The sequence below is a fragment of the Parasteatoda tepidariorum genome, chromosome 3 (genome assembly GCF_982258835.1).
Source record: "Parasteatoda tepidariorum strain Cologne lab strain chromosome 3, Ptep-v5.0, whole genome shotgun sequence".
Taxonomy (NCBI): domain Eukaryota; kingdom Metazoa; phylum Arthropoda; class Arachnida; order Araneae; family Theridiidae; genus Parasteatoda; species Parasteatoda tepidariorum.
This window is the reverse complement of record NC_141757.1, coordinates 7,436,312-7,463,465: the sequence shown is the minus strand read 5'-3', so window position 1 is coordinate 7,463,465 and position 27,154 is coordinate 7,436,312. Positions and strand designations below refer to the sequence as shown.

At 28.4% G+C, this 27,154-nt stretch overlaps 1 long non-coding RNA gene across 3 annotated transcripts in view; it reads left to right on the top strand.

Moving 5' to 3' along the window:
* Nucleotides 1-27,154, top strand: part of LOC107451974 (ubiquitin carboxyl-terminal hydrolase 34) — a 93,049-nt gene that overhangs the window by 3,739 nt on the left and 62,156 nt on the right. For 2 of the 3 annotated variants that reach the window (XR_015432386.1, XR_015432387.1), the window contains exons 2-9: nucleotides 6,864-6,953; nucleotides 11,814-11,896; nucleotides 13,880-14,034; nucleotides 15,537-15,653; nucleotides 17,395-17,494; nucleotides 19,675-19,760; nucleotides 22,638-22,712; nucleotides 24,283-24,345. This is a non-coding gene — a long non-coding RNA (ubiquitin carboxyl-terminal hydrolase 34). Of the gene's footprint in view, nucleotides 1-3,797; nucleotides 3,927-4,014; nucleotides 4,097-6,863; nucleotides 6,954-11,813; nucleotides 11,897-13,879; nucleotides 14,035-15,536; nucleotides 15,654-17,394; nucleotides 17,495-19,674; nucleotides 19,761-22,637; nucleotides 22,713-24,282; nucleotides 24,346-27,154 lie in introns of all 3 variants that reach the window. The other variant, XR_015432388.1, reaches the window with a different exon arrangement.

Sequence of the window (27,154 nt, the reverse complement as noted above, 5' to 3'; positions counted from 1 at the left end):
AAATTTGATGATTACAAACTTTTGTTTTATAAGATAGTTTTTCAAAGAAATTAATGTTCATTTTTTTTCCGACAACATGGAATTCTCCAGATGTAAAAACAATTAACTCATCTAAACTAGGAAATCATGATTGGAATTCTTAATATATTCTAATTTCTAATAAGAAAAAAAAATTAAATTTAAAGAATTTTATCTAGCTTTTTTTCTTCTGTGGAGTATGGAACAAGAAATTTGAAAATTTTTCCTTTATGAATACTGAATATCTCTTAAAATAATAGTGCTAATTTGAAACAAACAACATTATTTAAACATTTGACTTATGATATTGGTTTAAAGAAAATTATTTCAATGAATTTTATAAATAGTCTTGTTTGGATAAAATACAGTATGAAATGGCTCTATATTGAAATGTAAATAAATATGAAAATTTATTGGTTTCTAATCACCTGGAATTATTTTCTTTTGCTTATACTATAAATATATTAAAAAGTACTTATCCAAGATTGTTTTGAATCATTGCTATTTGGTACATTTTGTGCAAAAACTATTTAACATTTTTAAAAAAATTTTGTTCATTAAAATCGTTATTTTCTGCAAGCTAAACATATTGTATCCTCCACATCTATTCAAAATGATATATTAAAAAAATAACATTTTAAATGAAATACTACACTATTGACTAATACACTAATATTGACACTTTTCTTGTACCTATGCTACACTTTACCAGAGAGAGAAAGCATGCTGACCTGGAAATTTTCAGATTTTTACTGGAAAAATCAGGGAAATTTGAAACCTGATTTGAGTGGCCACCCTGTTTATATAAATGTCCCTAATTTCTTACTTTTTTAATCCTTTTATTTTTCAGGGGTCTAAGCCGCTATTAACCTTGCTATAAAGCCTTTTAATCTCAATTCAATGATCTAGTACTTGTTTACGCGATGTTACTTTTAATTGTCCACTTATTATTTACACAGTTTTAATAAAATGTTGCATCAATTTCTACACAATTTTAAAATATTTCTATATTTTTGGTAGGCTGATAGTTTTATTCTAGTTATTGTGTTATGATTATCAGTATTTTTGTGCCATCACATGGTGCGTAGAGTTTTTTAAAGGTGCTTATTTTCGTTTTTTAAAAGCCCTTAAATGTGCTTTTTTTAATTCAGGGTTTGTGAAAAGTGCTTCATTTTTTATCTTTTAGATCTTGAAAGATATTTCTTTGCGGTGTCGTCATAAATTACAATGATTTTCACAATTTACTCGGCAATATTTATCAGAAACTAGTTCTTTTATCTAATTATGTAAAGTTTTTGAATTTTATTGATTTTATGTTTATAAATTAAGAACTTTAAAAATATAGGGAAAAAAATAATTTTTATTACCATTACCACACAGATCCTAATTATAAAATTTTTTTCTTTTTGGAAAGTCATTAAAAATATTTTTGAGTGCTTAAAAAATACTTAAAAGGTGCTTATTTTTTGTTAAAAATTCTGGCTAGACTACATTAATTTTTATATTTGCTTGTGGTACTCAAAAAAATATTACAAAACTGCATGATTTATGTTTATCTTAGAAGTGAAATTGTGATACAATTCCTATACACAAGCCTCAAATGTTTATCTGCTTCTGTTTACTTACATCTTAGTATTTCCCTGTGAATTATATCAAAACTGAGCGTATCAGGCTCAATTAATTTTGTAAAAATTATTGGATTTTTCATAAAAGTGGTTTGCATTGGAAAAATGAATTTTTTAAAAACTTAGTTTCAAATGTTATCTTTTCATACATCTCTTATTACTGATTACATTAAATAGCAACTAAATTTATGCTTAACTAACGCTACATAAAATAATGTACTGGATTTTTTAAATTTATAAATAAAAATTTTGTAAAAATAGCATGTTAGGTCTGTTGTTGTAATATCTATATGGTCCCTGTGGCAGAGTTGTGGCGACATTATTGCAGACAGTTACCGAGTTCTCGCGGAAAGATTTTTCCTTTGAAGTTGACACTTCTGTTTCTTTAAATTTGTAGCATGTATATTTGTTATTTTTAAAAGTATCTTGCAGAGAGGTATGTCACAGAAAGCCTGGAAAAATTCTGCCACTGGGTATATGATGTGCTTTTTTTATAGTATAAGACCGATATTTTTTGCATATGATTTTGCCTTCCTATGGTGGGTAAAAGTGTTTTGTAATATACCTGAGAAACATTTATTATGAAATTTTTATCATCATGGAAATTTGATGAAGTCACAGACTGGTATAAATATTTTAATTTAAATCTTCCAGAGACTTTGTTGAGGACATCTTAAGCCCAGACGATGGCAGCTGCAAATGTTCACACGTCAGTAACAAATCTGAGAAGAATCTTGCTGTCTTTGATGGAGAAGAGTCAGGCTGTGAGGATGAACTAGCACAGCTTGCTCAAGTTCAACTTCATCCAATGGCTCAGAGACTCAATAACATGGCCTGCGTGGACTCTCCCCAGATTCATGGTGGGAAATATATTTTAGGTCATTCTTCAAGAGACAACTTGGGAAATCATTTCCAACTGGAGTCTGTGTGTGAATCAGGCCAAACGCTTTTATGGGACATTTTGCAAGACGACAAAATTGTAATTACTCCTTTATTATTATTTTGGATTTTCGTGAAAAGCAAAATAATTGTTGTGATAAAATGCTATGTATTCAAAGTAACAATAGGGAAAGTTATCTTTAGCTTATGATGTTTAACATGCTAAAGCCTGTTATTAGGGTCAACTGCTTGAACTAGTTGTGAACAAAAGATTAAAAGAATTTTTTTTATCTCAAGAGCATAGCTGCTAACTCTACTGCATTTTCCAGTAGACTACTGGATTTTGCTAGTTTCTCCTGGATTTTGTACATTTTAAAAAATTCGCTAAAGTGATTGAGTTTCCTAAAAAAATCCCTATTTATTGAGTTTCCTAAAAATCCCTATTAAAGTAAAAAATTTGCACTAATTTTTGCTTGCTTGAATATTTAAATAAGTATTGCTTATATATAACGAATCTAGCCTCATTTATCGATATCAGTTTTAAACTTATTTTTTGTTCTAAATTGTTCAGTTTAATTTTATTCAGAACTTTTTTGAATTAATTAAAAAAATTCTTTTAACTATATTTGATCTTTTAGCTATAATTCCTATTAATATTCAAAATTATGAGTAAACATAATACAAAGCATTTCAAGCATATTTAATGCCAATCATGACTGCAAAATGTTGCATGTTTTATACTTTTGATGACCATAAAAATCCCTAAAATTCCCTATCTGTAAAATATTTAGTATATTATGCAACAATTATCATTAAAAAAAATTTATTTCGTAAAATCTACTGGATTTTTTCCTATCTATGTTGTTAGCTATGAAAAAGATACATTATTAATTTCGTAAGTGTTAAGTTCAAAGTACTTTTTGAAGTAAAAAATTTTTTGTAGCAAAAGTTTTTAATTGCCATAAAATTTTGAAGCTACTTTTCAATTATTTTTTGTTATCAGTTGAATGAGAATATACACAAATTAAAACAGTCTTTTGCAAATTACACAACTCTTCTTTTAGACAAACATATGTGGAATTCAAACGTATATTTATATAAAAATTGCCGTTATAGGTTAAAATTTTTGAACAATTTCGAGAACTCAAAAAAACTTTTTTCATAAATATTTCCTAATTTAAAAATTCAGTTTCTTTGAATATTTAAATTTCAAGTACCTTTCTAAGTTTCACATGATTTTGAGTTCACCCAGACTTAAATTCTTTTTTTTCTTAGGGTCAGCTAAGTGAGGGTCTTGCAGTTGAAGCAGAAAAAATTAATATGCAATCTCGTTTGTTGGTGTACTGACAAAATGATAAGAATGAAATTCATAGAAGGCTGCCTACAAAATATAGCAAATAATAGGTAAAAATTTATTCAGTTGATAGTTCATAAAATGAATGATAAGTTTTTTCAACCATAACTTTCCTTAACATTTTTATTTTCTCATTAGATCAGTCATCATGTCTATGTGTTTATTACCTAAGCTGTTCTCATCCTTCCAGCAATTCAGAGGATACTCATTCAGTGACATTGTAAGCTTCTTAAACATTTAATAAATTTTGCTATGTAAATTGATTTTTCACAAATATTCAAATTTGATGTATATTGATTATAGAAATTCATTCAACACTTATCCTTTCACTCCATGGCAGAATCACAATGACATTGTCGCAGAACGTTACAGAGTTTCTTGCAGAAAGATTTTTCGTTTGTATTTTTATTATGAGAAATATTAAAAATAAAAGAATTTCAGATTTCTTTTCAGTTGAAATTTACACGTGATATTTGAATCATGCATTTAGATAATCCCTTTTTGGCACGCGATTCGCACCGTTAGTATCGTAAATCGATGTATTGTTTCCATTGTATTTTCGGCAGTTATTGATAATGATTTTCACGTGATTTTTAAATATCGCGATATATTTCAAGCAATATGAAAGATTAGAATCGTGCGTTTGAGTATTTACTTTTTAAGACAATGATTCTATCCCATTTTTGACAGTTATTGCTATTGATTTCTCCATAGTTTCTAAATCAGATATTTTTATACGATTTTATTTATTACAACAACCTAATCTCGAAACAAAACACTCATCTGAGTTACCCTTTTTTGAGGAGTCCGATTCACATGATTTTGTCGCCGACCTTTTTCGGCAATTACTTCATGATTTTTTATTGTAATAATTATTTACAAAACGTGGAGAAGGAAATGATTTGTGCTTCCCCCCGCCCCCAACAATATGCGAGAGTATCACCCATAATATCAGAATGAAAAAATTGTTACATGTTTAATTTTGAAAAAATTATATAGTTTTTCTTTTGTTATTTTAAGTTAGTGACATATATGTTTGTTATTATTAAAAGTATCTTGCAGAAAGATATTAGTGCTAGATAGTCGCAGATAGCTGGAAAAAATTCTGTCACACTGTCCTTTCAGGGGTCATAAAATACCTATTATCATAGCACATATAATTACCGCAATACCCATAGTACATACATAGATCTTTATAAAATAAACCTTGAAATGCAAGAGCATCTTATAGAGTTTTGACTTGTACAAATCATTTAATATATCTTCAAACTTACCAGTTGAACATGGCTGCAATAGTAAAACAGATAAGTCATAAAATGATTTAAATAAATACTTAAAGACATAAAAATTTGCCTTTAAGTATTAGGGTGTGCCGTTATACAATGTTAAAAAATATCCAAAATAAAATAAAGCAATAGTTTAAAAAGTTGCTCTTATATTGCACAAATAAAATGGTATAAAGCCTTTTCTAATTAAAAGAAATCTTGGATGCTGTACTAGAGATTGAAAAATGGAAATCAGGTAGAAAAAAGAACATATTTACAGCTGTATGTAAAGAAGTATATGTACACCCTTGTGCAAATTAATTGAAACAAACTCAATAAATTCAGAAAACTAAGAGAAAATGCTATTTTATTTAAATTTATACAAATTCAAAAATTTTTAGTACATAATATGATCTCCACGACACTTCATTAACATTTGGACACGATTCGGCATGGATTCCACTAATTTTTTACAGTCATTTATAATATTTGTGTCCTTGTACCACACATAAATTAACACCGTGATTAGCTTCTCCATAGTTGTACAGTCCATATTTAATAGGCCATTCTTGCATATGGCCCAGAGATTCTCAATTGGGTTGATATCCGGAGAGTTCCCTGGCCATTCCAATGTCTCAATTTGATTCTCAGGCATGAATTTCTTGACAATTTTGGACGTATGGCAAGGAGCTAAATCCTGTTGAAAAATCCCTGTTCCATCAGGGTATCGTTTCTTCTACTCTGGAACAACTTTTTTACCCAGAATAGTAATGTACTGCTCAGAACGCATCATACCGTCAATAGGCTGCAAAGGTCCAACCCCATTGTAACCTAAACAACCCCAAAACATCTTCTTTAAAAAACACGAAAAAAAGTTTGTTTCAATTAATTTGCACAAGGGTGTATATACACTGATGTAAAGAAAATATCTGCACAGAGAAAAATTGTTTTGTAGAGTAATGAAATTATGGCAATGCGTTTGTCATAGTAACATTTAATTTATCCAAGTTTCAAGATCACAAGTTTAGGCAATCTAGAGAAAAACCATTTTAAATATGAAATAGTGGTACATTAATAACCGATGTAACCACCAAAATTTTGAATGCAAGCAAACGCGCATGTATTCCGGCATATAGATTCCTTATGTCATCAGTCAATACAGGTATAGTTAATGTTGGTTGTGGATGACAACTACCTTTAAATTGTACTTGCAGGGTTGCCACTCCACGAGGAGAGCAGAGACAACCTGCAAAATACAGGGAATTTAAAAATCACCTAAAATAACGGAAAATGCAGGGAATTTTGTTTTTTATTTTTGTCTTTTAAAAAATGGTGACCACTCAAAGCGTAATCTATGGGACATTTAACCATGATATTTCAGCTATACTAAACTTTAATTTACTATAACTTTATGTTCAGCTGTTTTTCTAGCGATTAAAGCTAATAAATATAGTTAGCCAAATATATCTCACACAAGAGCGCAGTAATTGTTGTTTCCTCTTAATATATTGTGTATAGTATGTACATGGAAAACACAAGGAATTTTTTTTTTCAGATTTGACTGGAAACCCTGACTTGGTAACTTTGCACTATTTTTATTTGACTTTTTGTTCTTTAATGTATGAAAAATTTTGATTGATTTAAGAAAAAAGTTTAACCACTGTGTTTTCCAATTTCTGTATTTCGAACTTCAAAACTTTAATCAAATTTTGTTTTCTTTAGGTGGGCAGAGAAAGAACATAAAATGCTGAAGCACTTTTTCAACTATCTCATGACTTATACTTCAAATAGGCATAATAATAAAAACCCAATGTAAGTCAGTTTAACAATTTGTTATTATAATAATGAAAAAAAGGGAATGTAGATGTACTTGCTTTGTTTGTTTTATTCACCCAGGTTTTATACTTTGTATTTTTTCTACTCTATTCTAAATATCCTCACAGTCTTCCTCTCTCTAAGTTCACAATTCTAACAAAATGAACTCTCTTTCTAGGAAATCAGTTTAGGCAATTTCATGGTTACTTGTATTGTTGTGTTGCACATCGATTTGTTTTTACTAATGAGTGTTTTATTTCAAATTGAATAAATTTTTTTTTAGTTGAATAACATGACCTGTAGCATTTTTAAAAAGTGCTTATTTTCATATTTTAAAAGCCCTTGAAGGTGCTTTTTTCCATGGGGTGTTTTTTAAGAATGCTTAATTTTCCCTTTTCAAAAATACTTTTTTTCTTTACCATGTCAATTTTTGCTGCGTATTGTGCAAAAGCATGGTTTTCACATTGTTCTATTAACACTAGATCGCCCAGGAAAATCATTTTGACTGCTTTTTTATTTCAATTAGAAAATCAATGATGTATATAATGACACAATTTCTTAGAATTTTGTGACTTTTTGTACAACATATAATTTTTCTAGTGTTAATATTTACTAATAACTTGTTATATAACTGTAAATAATATTTAAAAAAATATTTAAAATTAATTTTAAACAAATTTCTTTACACACTAGTTATTCTTTCACAATGCAGTTACTTAGACTGCTTTTGGGCACTATAGGTATATACTAAGTTTCAGTCTTTCTAGTATTAAACTTTTTCACAATTCATTCAATCACAAACCATTTTGGCTTACCATCTTGTACTCTCATGTGCAACTTTGCTGCATTTTGCTAGATATTCTCCCTTTCAGGCTTCATTTTCCACCCTCTGAAATCGTACCAAAAAATCTCTCAAATTTTTTATGGTTCCTAATATAATGAAGAAAAGTAATTATTTTATCATAATCATGTAAAGTCTTTGAATATTAGTTTGCATTTTGTTAATGTATATAGTGCTTGCAAATATTTTTTGAGTGCTTAAAAAGTACTTTAAATGTGGTTATTTTTTGTTGAGAGATTTGGCTATGCACCCTGAATAACAATGAACAAACATTCATATTTGTGCTAGAAAACTTGATGAATTTTAATAGTTTTATGCAATGAGGAATCTGAACTATATAATAAAATCTTATTGTAAATAATATCAAGAAAGAAAGGTTAACTTATTAAATTACAGTCATGAAAAAGTTATAAATACAAACAAATTATTTTTTAAGAGAAAAATTCCTGGTTTCTCTTATTACAAAAAAAAATGTTACTCTTCTTACATTCTCTTTAAAAGATTTGATAAGAAATTTATGAAACACATAATAAGTATAAATAAATTTTTATATGTTTGGTGCATTTATTCAATTTCTTTGAAGCAAACTTGATTTTAAGAATTAACAACATATGAAGACTCAAAGTATTTTTACAGTTTTATCTTTTTTATAAAATATTTTATCTCAATTTTTTGGCCATTTCCTGTTTCCCTACTAGAATCATTACATTTATACTGTTATCAAATTTTCAAAGAATTTTCTGTTTCAAATTTGTTTTCTCAAGAACAAATCAACCGATTTTGTCTTAATGTCTTATTTTCCAAATTTCGCACCATGTAAAATTACATTCTTTGAAGTAACATAAAAATTAGTATACTCTACAGTGAAAAAATTTTCAGGTATTTTTAAATAAAGTAACAGAAAATAATATATGTATCAAAAATTATTTTTTGCTTCGGGTAAATGATGCAAAAAATTTTCATTTAGCATTAAGTCTCAAGAAAAGTGTTACTAACATTAAGGATTCCTAAATTAATTGACTGCCTTAAGTTACAACTAACTAAAATAATGCAATTTTTAATTTAATTAGACAGCTTAACAGACCACTTAATTCAATTTATTAAGCGGCCTGTTTGCCCATGTTAATCCTCTGAGGAAAAATAAATGTGAGTTTGCACCGGTAACTGCTGGGTATTAATAAGTAATTAATTAAAAGACAACTGATAAAAACATTTAAAAAAAAAAAGGAATAATGGCCGGGTAAAACGATATAGGTGTACATTTTTAGCGTTGTGCTGCAATTTGCAACCCAGAAGAAAATCAATTTTAAAATTCAAGAGAAGAATACATTTTACAAAAAAGACATACCTCTTCTTCTCCATCACGTTATCTTTCACCTAGAAAAGCAATCCATCAGTATAAATAAAGGAATCCAATTTTGGCACTAACATTTTTTTTTATTGAAGATTTTTAAAACTCTTTAGTACAACATCTTACTATTAGTACAAGAGGCACAGCGTCAAAAATATTGGTACTAGTGGGTAGCTGGAGCAGGAGACTGAACGTTCAGAAAAATCTTGTTATCTAAAAGATCATATAAAATCTAAAAGAACACGGATACGATCTGTGGGTTCCCTAACTCGATGTCAGCAAATCCACATACCACGGTAGGTGTCGACAATCACTCATCATGCTCTTGCATCATGGTGAAGAGGAATAAAAAAAACTACTGGAAAAGGTTCAAACAAAACCATCTTCAAAAAGGAACAGCTGCAAATATTTTTGGAATTTTCTTTAAATTAAGCCAAGAAAAAAAAGGCTAAAAAAATAGCCGTGAAGGAGTCCATCAATGGCGGTGTTGGACGCCATGTAAAATTTTAAACCCTTTCCTCAATTGAGGAGGGAGGTGAAAAAACATGCTCCACGAGGGAGTCCGTACCCTAAGAAGTAACTGAATTCGAATGTGCAGATCGCCTTTCATGCTCTCATTTTTATCTTCTTGCTCAAAGTTAAATTACCTATTTTCAAAAAGTTGAGTTGTTATCTCTATTATTTTACCAGCGTTACGGTTGTGACAAACTAACACTCGTCGAATCCTCATGGACGATGAAAAGAAACCGCAAACAGCTGTTTTCCGAGAAAGGGCAGGGCTAAGGAATGTGAAAGGAATTTCTTGGGGAGGATGTCTTCATTGTGCTAGCGCATTAAGGGGTGAGAAGAATGGGATCAACAACTACAGGAATGGATCAGGAAATACTTAAATGGTATTGGAAATTAACAAATTTGGATAAAGATTCTAAATAAGACTTGTGATTTTAATAAAAAAAACTGTGACTCGCTGTCACAGAGTTATTAGTTAAGCTTTTATTTATTATACAAAAACATCATTATGAGAAAAAGTAAGAAAATAAATATTTTAAACTTTAATTACTCCAAAGCTAATTCAAACTTTAGCAAGATCCTTTTGTCTTTAGACCTAACAGTTTTGCTGCAATTAGTTTGCCCTTTAAATAAAAAATTTTAATTACACCGAAACTATTTTAAGGTAAAACAGACGTTGCTCAACTTTAGGCATTAGTAGTACATGGTTGTGAAAAATCACCATTCTTTTGCTTGTGATAAAATAACTAACCAACTGGAAAAAACCTTAAAACTTGAAATAACTGTAAAACTAATCTACACATGTATAACATTTTCATATTAGAATGTAAATATGAGACATATGCATTCTGTAAAACTTCTTGATTCATCATAAACATATCATTTACTGATTTATGTATGTTATGATTTAATTTGTATGCATTGAAAATCATACTTGAAACAAATAATTCCTTGAATTTCCCTTTAAACACAATTTAGAAATTTCAACATTTTGTGTTCCATTATTTTAAGGCTGATCTTTAGTAGGATGCATCTCTCCTGAGTTAATGAAGTATCTCTGAAATTAAAATATAGCTCTTAATTATTATTGACCCCACTATAACATTTTAACAGAATTTAAAAAAAAAAAGTCAATAGAACAATTTATTTACATGAATTGATTGCTTTTTATTTCTCCAAAGTTTATAGCTCAGTTTGTGTAGTAAGTTAATTGTTTCTCTGGAGAGAAAAGAAATTTCATTCACAAATATGTAATCGTGTGCCTTTAAGCCTTCATACTTGCGACAGCTCACTCGCTTGATACTGTAAAACCTTTGTACAATAATCCCAACAATATTTTGGGGATCAAATAAATATATTGTTGTTGAGAGATATATTGTTATATTGAGGGCCTGCGTACTTTAGGGACACAATAAGACTTTTTTTAATGTTATATATACTAACTATAAATATTTTCATATATTATAAAAAATTAATTTGCAGAGTGTTAATTATGGTTAAATATTAAAAACATTTGAAATAAATTCAGAAAATAAGATCGTAAACATACCTGAAAACCGTTTTTGTTGAAAATAGTCTGATATTTTTGTTTGATTATTATTTCTTTATTGTTAAATCAACCAACAAAGTTATGCCTTGAGTCCAGAATACCAAAATGATTTTCATTTGTGAATGGTGCCCCACAGCTTTTAACATGAAGGAAATGAAATCAGATAAGAATGTTACTTCTGTGATTTCTTAAGAGATAAGTAAAGGCAATTCTAAGAAAGAAAGCTATTGTGCTGGTCAGCAGTGAGTCTTCTCTTTTCAGGAAAAATGGCAAAAGATGATTTAATAAGATTTTTTACATTATTTGAGAACCAATAATAAATAGTAAGGTTAAAGTTTGGAGAAAAAAATTTACAGGGGTTTATTTCTCCAGAGAATATCGTAATATTGAGAGGAGGATAACATTAATTCATATGCAAGTTTGTCGGAACCACTAAACATTATCGTAATAGAGGGAGTTATTGTTGTATCGGATATTGTAGTAGCGAGACTTCACTGTATTTCAGTTCATTGTTAATACAAAGAAACATTTTCATCTGTTTTTTAATCAATATATATATGTTAGTGTTTTATATGTGATATAGATTTTTTTACTCTTTATGCATAGGTATTCTCATAAGGATGCAATTCAGGTTCACTTGCATTTTCTTACAAATGTGTTCTCTACAGCTGGTTCTCCTGAAATATTTCGTAAGTATCAATTGACCTAATTTACCTTCTGAAATTTAAATTAACTAATTATTTTCCTGAAAAGTATGAAAATCAGAACTTTTAGGTGTTTCCTTCGCATCAAATTTTACAGCACTAAATGGTTAGTCAAAAAAAGTGAAGACAAAAATCTAGTGAAACCATTTGGGTCAGTTATCTGAGCAATAAGTGAAGTACTGAGCAATAAGTATAATAAACATCGTTGATTTCATGTATCATTTTAGAGTACCTGTAACATTTTAGTTTTCTAATAATCTTTAATTCTACTCTCTCTCTAATGATCTTCTGTCATGGGCTATTGGTTTTAGTTATTTTTTTTCTTTCTTCTTCATGGTGCATAGCATTATTAAAAGGTGCTTGATTTCGTTTTTTAAATGCCCTTAAAGGGGCTTTTTTTCATGGGGTGTTTTTGCTTATTTTCCCTTTTCAAAAATGAGAATTTTTTTTTCTTTACCATATCGATATTTGCTCTGTATTATGCAAACGCATGGTTTTCACATTATTCTATTCAACGTTTTCACAATTCATTCAACCGCAATCCATTTTGCCATACCGTCGGTCTGTAACGTATGATAGCGCTAATCATGATACATATTTGATTAAATATTTCTACTGAACTGAATTCGATGAGATTCTTACACTCTCATGTGCAACTCTGCTGCATTTTGCAAGATATTCTCAATTTCAGATTTCATTTTCCACCCTCTGAAATTGAACTGAAAAATCTCTTGATCTTTTTATGGTGGCTAATATAATTTAAAAAAAAGAGAGTTCTTTGTCCAAAACTAGTTATTATATCATGATCATGTAAAGTATAAGTGAAAGTTTTGATGTTTCACATATTGACAAAAAGTAAATTTCCTTTCTTGTCTTAGTTATATCACTCATAATTTTAAATTCTTTAGATTCAATTTATACTACTAGTTTAGAGCAAAGGTGTTGACATAGTAAAATTTTTCTTTTTCAATCTTATGTTAAATAAAAAAATTTATTTATTTATCTTGTTTGTTCAGTTATTACCCCTGTGGCAGATTTTTTTTTTTGTGCTTTCTGCAACAAACTTCCCTAGCACTAATATTTTGTTTTTAAATACTTTAAATTATAACAATTACTAATTTAAAGTAGTAGAAACTTTGTTTATTGAAGAAAGTATAGAATAAAATGTATAAAAATTTTAAATTGTGAAAGTAATATTTTTTAATTCTAAAATTGTTGGCGATATTCACAAATTTTGTTAGCATATGATGCAATTTCAAAGTTTGGAAATCATTGCACATATAAAATTCGTAAATAAATTAAAATTCGTATATAAATTAAAATTCGTATATAAATTAAAAATATTAAAATCCGTGCAGAACTCCCAAAATAAAGATGACTTAAATAAGACTCTTTAAAAAAGACATACCCAAATAAGTGTAAGTAAAATATGGTTGCTCTTTAAGAGAAAAAAAAATGGAAGAACATCATTTCTAGACGGAACTATCTTTTAAACTGTCGTGATTTCTGAATTTTTTTATTTTACATTATTAATTTGAAATTTCAGCTAAAGCCAGTTACCAATTTTTTTTTTTTTTTAAAAATCTCAAATGAGAATAGAAAAATCATGATTATTTCTTCCCTCTCTGATGCAAAAGAAAAACATCTTTGAAAAAAATTCTGTAGAAAAAGAAGAAAAACCAAACATTTTCCCTTCTCAAAGGAAAAATCTTTCTGCAAAAATGTGTAACATCGTGCGACAATGTCGCCGCAATTCTGCCCCGGGGGTCGTTACTTATGTTTTCTTTGCATGGAATTAAATGAAATTTATTATTTACATGTGTCTTAATTGTTCGCTAAAGGACTCAAATATAGGAATTGCACATATTTTATTAGGTGACCACATTAAGTTTAAATTATGATGCATAATTGTATAAATTCAATGATTAAAAAATGTTATAATTATTTTTTATGTATATTCATTTCTAGAATTAAGTCATGAACAAGTTGATATATTATGGCAGTGTTTAGCTCAAGATACAGAGTGTGCAGATGAACTTTTTGGTTGGTTTCTCAATCAGGCAAAAGGAAAAGATCAACATGCTGTGAATATTTCTTTGTTTAAGCATGTTCTCCTTGAAAAGGTATGTTATAACACCTTTGTTGCGTAGAGATGGTTAGTACTACTGCAAGGAAGTAACATTGTCATACTATTGTAATGTTAATTAAGTTTAATAGCGTTCTTAAAAAGTGCCAAACGGTGCTTAATTTCAAATTTTTATTTTTTTAAAGCCTTTAAGGAAGCTTTTTCATTGGGTGTTTTAAAAAAGTGCTTAATTTTCCATTTCTAAAATGAGATATTTTTTCTTTACCATGTCTTTTTTTGACACAAATTTTGCAAAAAGACAGTGTTCTATTCAACGTTTTCAGATTTCATTTTCCTCTAATCTATTTTAGTGTACCGTATGTCCGTATGAAAATGCTTTAAGTGTTTGATGAAATACTTGCAGGTCCGTATTTTCATATATAGAGCTGTATTCAGTGGGAAGGATTCTTCGCCTCTCATGTGCAACTCTACTGCATTTTGCTGGAGATTCTCAATTTCAGGCTTCATTTCCATCCTCTGTAATGGAGTCGAAAAATCTTTCAAATTTTCGCTAATTACGGAAACTAACTAAACGTAAAAAAAAAATTCCTGATAGTGATTGAAAATTTTATTTCTCTTGTTAATTTCTGCATTGGAGAAGTGCCATCGTCTTCGTCACTGACAAACTAATGGTCTTCTTGTGATATTCTATTTATAGATCAGTACTATAATCTTCGTACTTGACTTGGGGATCATTCACTAATTCTGTATTTTTATGTAGATCAATACAAATAGGGAATCATTAGGGAAGTGTTACAAATTTTGCATCATAATTTTTATTTCCGTTTCCATGGCTTATTTTTTTGCAGAGCATCTTCTATCTTTTCAGAAATATATAGGAGGAAAAAGTGGAATTTTTTTTTTTAATAATTTTTTTTCTTTTCTACGATTTTTCTCTCCTAATAATTATGTATAAGAAATCTGTTATGTAACAGAATAATTATATAAGAGTGACTTAAAATTAGTTATCCAACTTTTATGCTAAAAAATACTTAATTTAAAAAAACTGCAGAGAAGTATTGTTAATTGTACAAAGTAATAAATGTCAAAGAAAATGACATGAAACATTTAAATTATCTCTTTCTACTAGCTGTAAATAAAATATTGCATTGTTTGATTTAAATTTATTTATTTGATATCAAACCGACAAATTTTGTCTCATTCTTTACAAAGTAATTTAAAATATTTTTCTTGAATATAGCTGCTGAGATTTAATTTCTTCAGTGTCTAGTCTGTAGTAATTCTATTATTGTTTTGAAATAATATGAAGTGTTGTCAACATGTTTCATCAAAGCTTTGATTTGTGTACGAAAAAAAATTTCTAACGAGAATCTAAATTTAAACAATGAAAGTTCAGTTTTATTTGATTTGGGATTTGCCAACCCTGCTGTAAATGATGAATAAAATTTATCATGTTTATTTTATTGGTGATGTATATTTTTGAAAAGTAAACAAACTGTAAATATGAATGTATTAAAACACTTTCTTTTTGTTTTCAAGATGCCTCAGTTGCCACCTGAGTCTACTAGCATGATGGCTTTAAATCTTTTGCAACAACTTAGTAGTCTAGCACATTTAGCAACCGCTTCCTACGACACTCCATCTTCTGCTGCTGATGTAATTATATTCTGATATTATCACATATTTCACTTACAAAAACATCTAACTCGAAAATATTGCTGTATAATCTCAGAAATCGTGATTTCTCTAGAGTTTAGGAAATTCCGTATTTTAGATATTTCATTTAAACTAATAGCAACTTTTGACAACTAAAATTTCTTGGTGAAAAAATTGTCCCACTATATGAAAATTTTTGAAATGAGCTCATATTATTGAAACCACATTTCAAAATTTGATATTTACAAGAAATACAATTACATCATAATTGAGCTTGCGTTTAAATATTTTATAAATTTACTTTTGCAGTTAAATATCACGAGGTTAATACAAAAGCACTTTTATGCTGGTACAAAAAAAAATTTGTAATGCAGAATTAATCCAATAATTTATTGCACAGAATTAATCTTATATCTAAAAATCAAATGTCGCAATTTGTATTTACGAATTTTTTAAAAAATGTTTTTGCTATTTGTATTCACATGTTTTTGAAATTCCATATTTCGATTTGTATTCACACGTATGTTATATCAATTATTGATTTTTGTATTTTTACGTTATTTAAAAGCTACACATTGCGATTCGTATTTACGTGTTTTTAAAATACAATTTCACAATTTGTTTTTACACTTTTTTTAAAATAATTTGCTATTCATTTTCACACGATTTTAAAATCCAATATTGTGGTTCTTATTTACACAATTTTAAAAATCCAACGTCCAGATTCTTGTAAAAAGTAAGATTTTCTTAAATTAATTACTATAAAAGTTTAACATTCTTCGTTGGTAGGTAATTTAATTATAAATCTTATTTTTTTTTTAAAAAAAATATGTTACATACAGGGTATTTGTGCCCCTGGAAAGTCATGAATTTCGGTATTGAACAAAATTTTTCATGATTATGACTATTTTTTTTTAAAAAAAATCATGGTAAGTCATGGATTTAGGTCACTGAAGAATTTTATTTTTAAAATGGAATCCCCCCCCCCCTCAATTTCATGATGTTCTGAATTTGTAACAAAATCCCCACTCAGGGTCATATTTTATTAAAATATAAAATATTTTTATCATGTTCTTTAAAAATTATGGTGTTCTTTAAAAAAATTAAAGAAAAAGCATCGTTTCTGGAGTGAAGCAAGTATCTTTTAAACTTCTGTGATTTCAGAATTATTATTATTTATTTATTTTTGTTTTATCAATAAAAAATTTAGTTGAAGCAAACCAGTCATTGGCAAATTTTTTTATATTCTGAAATGAGAACAGAAAAATCAGGAGTATTTCTTTTCTTTCCGATGAACATAAAAAGTATCTTTAGAATATAATTCTGCAGAAAAAAAGAAGAAAAAATTATTTGCTCAGCTATTTTATTGCTTCAACTCTTTCTTTACTCTGTTTTTTAAAATTTCTAATCAATATATGAAGATGCTGAGTATAACAGTTTTGGTTATACCTATCATTTCAATTAATGTTATTATAATGCCTTTTAAATTTTTTATTCTGTTTTTGTCGGAGAAAATAGTAACTTCGTTAAGTCATGAAAAGTTCTTGGAATTAGTCATGAATTTCAAAATATAAAATGTAGCAGATACCCTGTGCATACGAAACATGTATGACATATGAATTGATATCGATTTTTTGCACATAAAATTTTATCACTCCTGTGTATTAGTATTTCCATTTCACCTGGTATTGAGTGTGTTTCTTTTGTTTTGAATTTTATTCATGGTTTTATTTTTCATCAGGTGAACAGAATGCAACAGCTGTGGGGAATCGCTCTCCGTGCATTGAATACTGATGTGAGTATGGCAGCCATCCAATATCTGAATAACTATTACATTAATGGTAATTTTTGTAGGAATAATTTTCTTTTTTTAATTCCTACTATTAGTTCACACTCTCCCTACACATATCTTGTTCAAATAATTCTATTTCTTTTGAACATGTAGTGGAGGACACTTGATGTTAATGCAGTTTTTTCAAATATTGATTCATTCATTAAATAGGGATGAGCGAAAAACAAAATGGTATTTTCTCATTAGTTAAACCTTAGTCATTGTTTTAAATTTTACTATAAGCAATTCAGTTTTTCACATATTTTAAAGATAACATCGGTAATAATTTCTAACTTACAGCTCTATTTGAACAAAAAAAAATAGTTTATTGCCCACACTTAATTATTTTATATTCGCTGTGTCGGATAAATTCAATAAAGAACATTAGGTGGTAGCACATGTGGTTCACGATGCCAAATTTATACTTTTATAGTTGTGTTTTTTTCTTTCCAAAACCTATTATTAGTTCGCACTCTCCCTGTACATATTTATATATCTTGTACAAATTTCCAATTGTTTAATAAAATAACGGGTGTCTATAAAAGAACTCCGGGGTTTTAAAAATTCATATCTCACTAACTATAAAAGATGGCAAAATTTAGTCGATTTCTCTGAAAAGAGTAGCTCAAAAAGTTTTACTCATACCAATTGGGAATGTTTGTATCAACTGTTGGCGGCGCTGCAGGGTGTTGACCTTGAAATGACGTCACAAAATTTGAAATGATGGCGACTCCGCAACAAAAGGCTCAATGTGTTATTTGGCTCATAGAAACGAAGTCTTTAGTTACCGTACAAAGAAACTTTCGACGTAACTATGGTGTTAACCCGCCTTCTAACAAAACCATTCGTCAATGGTTCAGTGCATTTAAGGAAACAGGAAGTGTTTTGAAGCAAAAGTCGCCGGGTAGGCTGAGTGTGTCTCAAGAGAAAGTGGACAGAATCCGAGCTTCATGCTTTCGAAGCCCTAAGAAATCGTTGACAAGACGCAGCCTGGAGTTGGGGTTACCAAGATCAACTGTCGGTAAGGTACTTCATGAAAGGCTATGTTTAACAGCTTACAAGATTCAACTTGTACACCACATCAAACCAGCAGACAAGGTTAAGAGATGCGACTTTGCTGTTTCAATGCTAGATAAAATTGATGACAATAATGGTTTTTTAAAAAGTGACGAAGCTTCTTTTCATGTGAATGGTCACGTAAACCGGCATAATTGCAGAATTTGGGGTTCTGAGCCGCCCCATGAGTTCGTCGAGTACGAACGCGACACGCCCAAAGTAAATGTTTGGTGTGCGCTTATGCATGACAGATTCATAGGTCCGTTTATTTTTATTGAGAGAAATATCAATGGTGATGTCTACTGTGATATGTTGGAGGAGTATCTTTTTCCTCAGTTAGATGATATTGAGGCGGAGAAGGGTTTAGTTTACTTTCAACAAGATGGGGCCCCGCCACACTTCAGTTTACGTGTGCTTGAGACATTGGACGCTCGGCAACAGGTGGATCGGAAGGGAGGGACCTATTCCATGGCCTCCAAGGAGCCCTGATCTGACTCCGTTGGATTTTTTCTTCTGGGGGCATATCAAGAATCTTGTGTATGCAGAGAAAATTCGTGATGTTCAACATCTCAGGGAACGAATAGTCAATTGTGTGGCAACCGTTCCCCCAGACATGCTCGCCAGGACATGGGAAGAGGTAGAATACCGTTTAGACGTCTGCCGTTCCACTAATGGGGCTCATATAGAACTTTACTAAGTGTGAAAAAAAACTTGAAAATGTAAGCTTTTCAGTCATGTATAAAACATGTATGTATGTTTTTTATTTCATTAAAATATTTTGCCTCAAAACCCCGGAGTTCTTTTATAGACACCCTGTACTTTTTATCCATCCACTCAAGTTCAAATACATTTTTTTAAACTTGTAGTGTATGACACTTTACGTTAATACAGTTTTTTCACATATTAATTCATTTACTGAATTTAATTAATTTTAAATTAGATTTAAAAATAATTTTAGAGAAAACTTTATTATTTAATAAAAAGTAAGTAAAATAAAAAAAAATTTTGTTGACCTTTGTTTGTACTTTGTTTTCTTTGTTAAAGTAGGAATTGACTTTAAAAAACTTTTCTTTTTTATATTATTTATTTTTTCATGCAATTTTGATTGCTAAATAAATTTAATTTCTTCCACAGTTCATCATGGGACACTTGAAAGAGAAGAAGAATTCATTCAACATTGTATGGATAATCTAATGAAGGCATCTGAACAAACTAAAGAAGTAATATATTTTTAAAAAAATATTTTTTTCCTTTGTCCACGCCACTGAAGCATAGTCAAGCACAGAGTACAATTTTTTGAAGCTCTTTATTGAAATATTCATGGTAGGAATGGTATGTAATTTTCATCCCAGTGCAGCACCTGAGCTGGCACCTCTTTCTCTTATAGTTTGTCTAAGGTAAGAACTCCTCTAGACATTCGTCTGGACCCATAGCGGTGACTATGGTAATGAGGTATTACTATTTCAAGTATGGTTGCAGGATCATTGCTTAGGACATGTTTTTGCTCCAGCCGGCAAGAAGAAGGAAATCTTTTTCATCTGTCTATTGCGTTAGACATAGAGTGAAGAGAAGATACCCTCTCTAAAATCTGCTATTCTTATTTCCATAACAGCAGACAGCCTCAGACTTTGTAGCAGGGGGAGTTCTTACCGTAGACAAACTATAACTTCCATACCACAACCCAGAAGATTTTCAGCCTCGATGGGTGTAATCTGCAACTTACTGCAACCACACTGGTCGCTTACTTGACTGCTAGGATTGAACTCACAACCACCAGCAGAGTGAGCGACAGCCTCACAGAAGCTCTTTATGTTTGCCTTTATAATGACTTACAATAGTTTATGATAACTTTTAATTTTAAGCATCTTTTAAAAATTCTGCTGAAATGCGAAATACTTTGCTCTTCATATATTGGTTTATTGAAACAAGATTGCAATTTATATTTTAAAAAAGCATAAAAATTATGTTGAGCTAGTACCATAAAATTTGGATAACTCAAATTATTATCAAAATTGAAAAATCCTGGTGAGTTAACAGTTAATCTGTAACTCAACTTGAACTGTAAGGTATCATAATGATACCTTACAGTTATGATATCTTACTTACTCTCATGTGCAACTGCTGCATTTTGCAAGATATTCTCCATTTCAGGCTTCATTTTCTACCCTCTGATATGGAATCAAAAAATCTCTTGTTTGTTTTATAATGGCTAATATGATCAAGGAAAGAATTCTTTGTCAGAAACTAGTTATTTCATCATGATCGTTTAAATCTTGAAAATATTTTTTTAGTGCTTAAAAAGTACTTAAAAGGTAATTATTTTTTATTGAAAGATTTGGCTATTTGACCTAAAACAGCATTTTATTCGTTAAAAGGCATCATTTCTCTTATTGGAAACAGTTTTTATTCTACACTTTTAAAAATGGCAGGGTGCTAGAAACAGAAAAGGATAGTATTTCCTTCTCAAAAAGGAGCACCTATCACAAAAAAGAATATTGTTCACATATATTTACCAAGCTTTTAGGACTTCCAAAATATCCAAAGCTCTTAATTTTATCATGAAAAAAAAAAATTTTTTTTTAAGAGAATTAGTTTGAACAAAATTAGTTCCTTCTGCTAAATTCATACATTTTATACACATTATTTTTTTATTGACTCATAGTTTTATATTGAACGTAATTCTGGAATTTTGAAAATGGAGTGTGTCAGAAATATGGGTATTTTTAAAAATGTCAAAACGATTGAAAAAATAAGTAATTGTAATAAATGCCGCAATAGAAAATTAATGTGAACTAGTAATGGAATCATTGAGGGAAAAAATAAAAATTGCTACCTGTAATATCCTATTAATTGCATCGGATGCAAATATTTAAGAAACGACAAACAACTACCAAAAAATCGATCCATCCATGACCTGGATTTATGATAGAATTGATCTTAACTGTGCATTTCAAAAATTGACTTTTTAAATCAAATAAAAATGATCAAAATGAGAATAAAACTAGTGGAAATGTCCGAAAATAGCATGGATTTAGGGAGTCATTGCGAATTGAATGTGCCAAAGTGACAACTCAAATTTGAAATTCACATGGCCTAATTATGCATTAAAAATATCAGAGTTTGAAGAACCATGTGAAAAGGACCAAAAATATGATACATAACTATTGAAATAGTATAACTAAATTATGTAAATTTTGGTGGAATCATCACGCATCAAACACCTCAAAAAGTGATAACTCAAATTCCAAATGTGAACGTTATAATAAATTTTTCAAAAATACCATAAAAGTATAAAGATTCATGTATCGCACATCACAATTTGTATTCACGTGATTTATAATTTACGCATCGTGATTTATATTTGTCCGATTTAAAAAATGACTCATGGCGATCTGCATTCAAGTGGTTTTTAAAAAAATCACGCATCACATCTATCTTGGTGCGATTTAAAAATTGCATATCATGATTTGAATTCACTTGAATTTAAAATCACAAAGTGCAATCCGTATTCGTGCAATTTAAAGATTCCTACAATGAGATCCATTTGTGCAATTTAAAAATTGTTAATCATGAAACACATTAGCATGTTTTTAAAAAATTATACGTTATAATCTATATTGGTATGATCAATGTTCGGGTGATTTAAAAATCACATGCGATCCGCATTCGTGTAAATTAAAGAATCACAGAACATGATCAGATTTCATTAGATTTGAAAGTCCCACATCAATATTTTTAATCACGACGTGATTTATATCACAGGATTTAAATATCAAAGTTTGTGCTTTGTATTTAAAGGAATAAATAAATCTCAAATTGGATGTGATTTAAAAATCATATTCACTTGATTTTTTAAAATCTCTCATCATGGTCTATTATAAACAATTCATTATCCTATGTGAAAGTGAAATGTTTAAAACTGTAAAATTTTCTTATTTTTGACTATGCTGATTTTGGTTTAAAAAATTTTCATGTTAATATTTTTTTTCTGTTTAAGAACATAAGTTCAAATATTTTATTTTCTAACAACTTCAATAGAAATAATTTTCTGTTTGATTTTCTGAAACTTATGTTGCTGAAACTTGTGTTGTTTTTAGTTTGATCTGGGAAAAAATTTTATTCTTAATCTGGCTGCAGGAAGACCATTAGTAAAATCTAGATCTCAGCTGATGGTATGTTTTGTTTTATGTATATTTTTATATTAGATTCTTTATTAAATAAATATAATTTATGTAATCTTTAAAAAAAGAAGCATCAGTTAATGCGTGATTTTTTATGCAAAACTACTTATTAAGTACAGTGCATCAAGTTCAAAAAAATACTTTAATAATTTTTGATGCAACTAAATAATAAATAATAGAACAAGAAATAATTTCACAAAATTATGATCTGTATGAAACTCTTTAGATAAACGAGTTTTGTGCAATTTTGTTTTATTTTCTAAAATAGTTCTTAAGACATATGCAAAAAGTAAAATTAACATTAAAGAACCAAACATTTGACTGGTTTCTATTGGGATCAGATTTAAGAGATGTCCTCCTTGAGTGTTAAGATAGACAGGTTATTTGAAAACGTTTTCGTGACTGATTTTTATGTTTAAAATATTGTCTATACAAATTTCTTTGCATAATTTAGACCGTTAATAATTCTAAAGTTATTAACATTTTATATTAGTACTGAAAATCTAATCATTAAGTCAAACATTTTTCAGCTGTTACTTTCTTTCTTTGACTCATTAAAACTTTTAGTATTGTAACTTTTGTTTTAGATTTGTTATATTTGTTTACAGTAAGTAAATAAGATTTTGAGTATTGAAAAGTATTTAGTTAAAATCTTCAAATTCATCATTTTCTAGTTATCATCTTCTGGATAATTTGTTTTATTTGTTTATACCAAGCATAATAAAGTAAGAAAAAATAATAATAAAATAAGAATCTATTTCAGTTTGCTTGATAAATTCGTTTTTTCATTTTATTAAAACTTTAAATTCTGCAGTAAACTATATTTCTCATTCTTATCTTTTAGATTTGTAACCAATGCACTTTTATTGATAGATATTTTTACTAAATTATCTGCTGACAAATTTGTAAGGTGTTATTGCACTGCTTCAGTCTATATCATGCAATATATATGACAGATTAAAACTTGAATCAAAATCGCTTTTTGAATTATTAATTAAAATTCCTTTACTAATATTTTATTAGAAAGACTTTGTAAAAACTTTTCACGCAACAAAACTGTAGGATGTGTAGTTATTGAATAATAAAAAATTCAAGTACGTAAACTATTTGAAAATGAGTTATTGTTCTGTGAACTTTTTTTAAAAGATTATTCCACTTTAGTTGAAAACAAATTCAGAAAGATCTAAATTTATAATGCAAGTAATATTAGTTCACTGTAATTTTCCTTGCATTTTGTTTTTCTAAAAACTTAAATTTCCTTTTTTTAATAAATCATGAACTCTTAAACAGTTTTGGCATTTATAATTTGTTTTCAGCAAAAGGAAATGCTATTTTATTGTTAAAAAAATTTAACTAGAAAATTTTAATATTTTAACTGATACAAATAAAATACAACTAATTTCATGCAAAAATTAGAGAAACTAGTGGATATTAAACAATTTAAAGTATCGAAGAAAGTGCATACTGTATCAGAGAGTGATTTAAAAGCATTGCTTGTTTATTTATTTAGTTTTTTTCCTTGCACCAAAAAGTTAAATTTAACTGAATTTTTCATTTATAGAACTTGGAGAATGAAGTGTTTGTTGATGTTATTGAAAAAATAGTGGTCCATATTTCTAAAGAGGTAATAAATTATTCGATTACAAAACATAGTTAGTTTAAAATTTTGCAACATGTCTTAGTTAGTTTATCCATTTTATATGAATTAACATTAAAAACAAAATTAATATATTTCGCATTCAATGAAATGAAATGATTGTAAAAATAAAAAAAAATGTTTTGCACGAAACATTTTATTACTGCAAGGAATATTCGTGCATATTTTATTCTTTCATGTATGTATTAAAATTTTTTTTATTTATATTGTGAAAGAAGTTTATTTTAAAGCTCATTTGTTTTAGTAATATAAAAATGTATTATTTTGTAAGAACTTTGAATATCGTTGCTTTAACAATCCCCCAAAAGTCCTATTTTTTATTACAAATACTTTGTAGAAAGAAATATTGAAAGAATTGTTATATTTTTTTTCTACAATTATTTTTTTAATCCAAGAAATATTCGTGCATATTTTATATTTTCATGTATGTGTTAAAATTGTTTTTTTATTTTCAATGTGAAAGAAATTTGTTTTAAATCACTTTTACTTTAGAAACATGAAATATTTTATTTCGTAAGAGCTTTGAATATTGTTACAAATTTTGTTGCTTTAGCAACCCACCAATAGTTTTTTTTTTCTACAATTTTTTTCCTTCTACAAATACATTGCATAAAAAAAGAGTAGTCCTATTTTTCTTTCTACAAATACTTTTTTTTTAATGCAAGGAACATTCGTGCAGATTTTATTTTTTCATGTATGCATTAAAATTGTTTTTATTTACAAAGTAAAAGATAATTATTTTAAAACACATTTACTTTAAAAACATAAAAATGTATTATTTTGTAAAATCTTTGAATATTGTTTCAAGTTTTGCTGCTTTAGCAACCCCAAAAGTAGTTGTATTTTTCTTTCTACAAAAAAAAACCTTGTTGGAAATTTTGTGAGCGTTAAACTGCATGAGACTTGCTGGAAACACTTTTTTATCAATATCTTTTTAATGAGCTAAAATAATTGCCAATTTATTTTCATTTGCTGTAAGCAAATAATTTGTTTTAAACTTATGGTTTTTGTTCTAAAGATATAGTTGCTTCTCTGACTTAGAATTTTCTACGTCAATTTTTGAACTTAACAAAGAATAATGTTTAAAAATACATGCTTAAAATAAGTGTTTTGTTTAATGTGAAAAGCAAGTGTTTTAACGGGATATTCTGGTTAGCAGTGTACAGGACTTGTGTTCGTGAAAATGGGGTCTGGGTGTGGCAGAAGTCAAATTCTTGGTTATAGATTGTGCCACTAGAAAACAAATGCAATCACACCCTAATGGCCTACAACAACAATAAGTGTTTTAAACGTAACTCTGATTTTCAAAAATAATTATTACCAAGCCAATTCCTACCCATTCTTCGTGAAACGGTGGCTCAATTTATAAAAGCATAGTTTATTTCTTAACTAAATAATCCTTGCATAATTGTTTTTTCCTTATGAAATCTAAATTTATATTTAAGTACTGCTTATGGGTGTATACTTTTAAAATTATATTAAGAGAAGACCTATGAACTTATTACTTTTTTTTATTATAATGTTACCACGCTTAAAACCTTTTGTTTTGTTGAATTTGATATTTTTACAATTTTACGAATTGTTCCTTACCTGGAAATTTTCTGAATATCATTTCTTTGTTGCTTTTCCTAAAAGTGCAATGCCATCATTTCTTAGATATTCATAAAACAATGTTGAGTTATTTCAAAATGTTTTGTTGTACTGAGGGATTATTGAAATAAATTGAGGCTATATTGTTTTTAATTCAAAATTATTTTCTACTCAATTTATTGCTTTATTTTTCCTTTCTATGTATATTTTTTTTTGGAAAAATAACTATTTAAATTTTTTTTTTTATTGAAACGATTGAGAATTACCAATGTAAATACCATCTGAAATAGCATTTTGAACTGATAAGTAAATTTTTTTGTAGTTATCCATTTTCCTTAAAGAAAATTTTAAAAATCAGGATGTGCTTTTTAATATTGATATTTCTTTAAATTTATTTCTCTCTAAACACAAAACTTTCAAGAATAAAGAAAGATTTGAAGATTATTGCTCAAGACTAAAGTCACTAAGAATTATCAATCTAAATGACTGCAGCTCTTAGTCAATTCTTTGAGTGCTCTAATTAATAAAGTTTCGATATATTGCATATATTGTAAAGTTATATCTATACAATCGAACCTCTATTTAAAGATGACACTAAATCCTGATAATAAATTCGATACATGGAAAATTCCTTAAAGAGGAAATACCTTTTTAAATGCTAACACAAAACAGGTTTTAAATTCATAAGCACTAGACATAATTAAAATAGCAATTGATACACCTTTATCTTGTAAACTAGTATATACTGTTTATTTTTTAAATTGTAAGCAGGAATAGAGGTAAACATTATTCAGTGTTATACTATCATGTTACATACGTTTTCAACTGAAGAAAGTTATATTTATGTATAAAATTATAGCTGCATTTATTATATAATTAATTTTGCACATGCAATACCATCTTATGTTTAATTGCTACTGATCAAATCTGTTAATTTTGTCTGAGTTTTTTGTTAATAATGCAAACAAAAGAGGAAAGGGATTTTACTGCTTTCTCTGAATGTGAAATGGCTTCGAAAATCAATTCGAGGTCATTTTCTCCTTAAAATACATCCACAAGTTTGAAATATTTTGAGAAATAGGGATAGGTGGTTCTCAAAGAAAAATTCATTAAATAGAAGTCTGACTATATATATATATATGTGGGGGGGGGAGTTAGTGCAGCATAGGAGTAAATAACGACGATA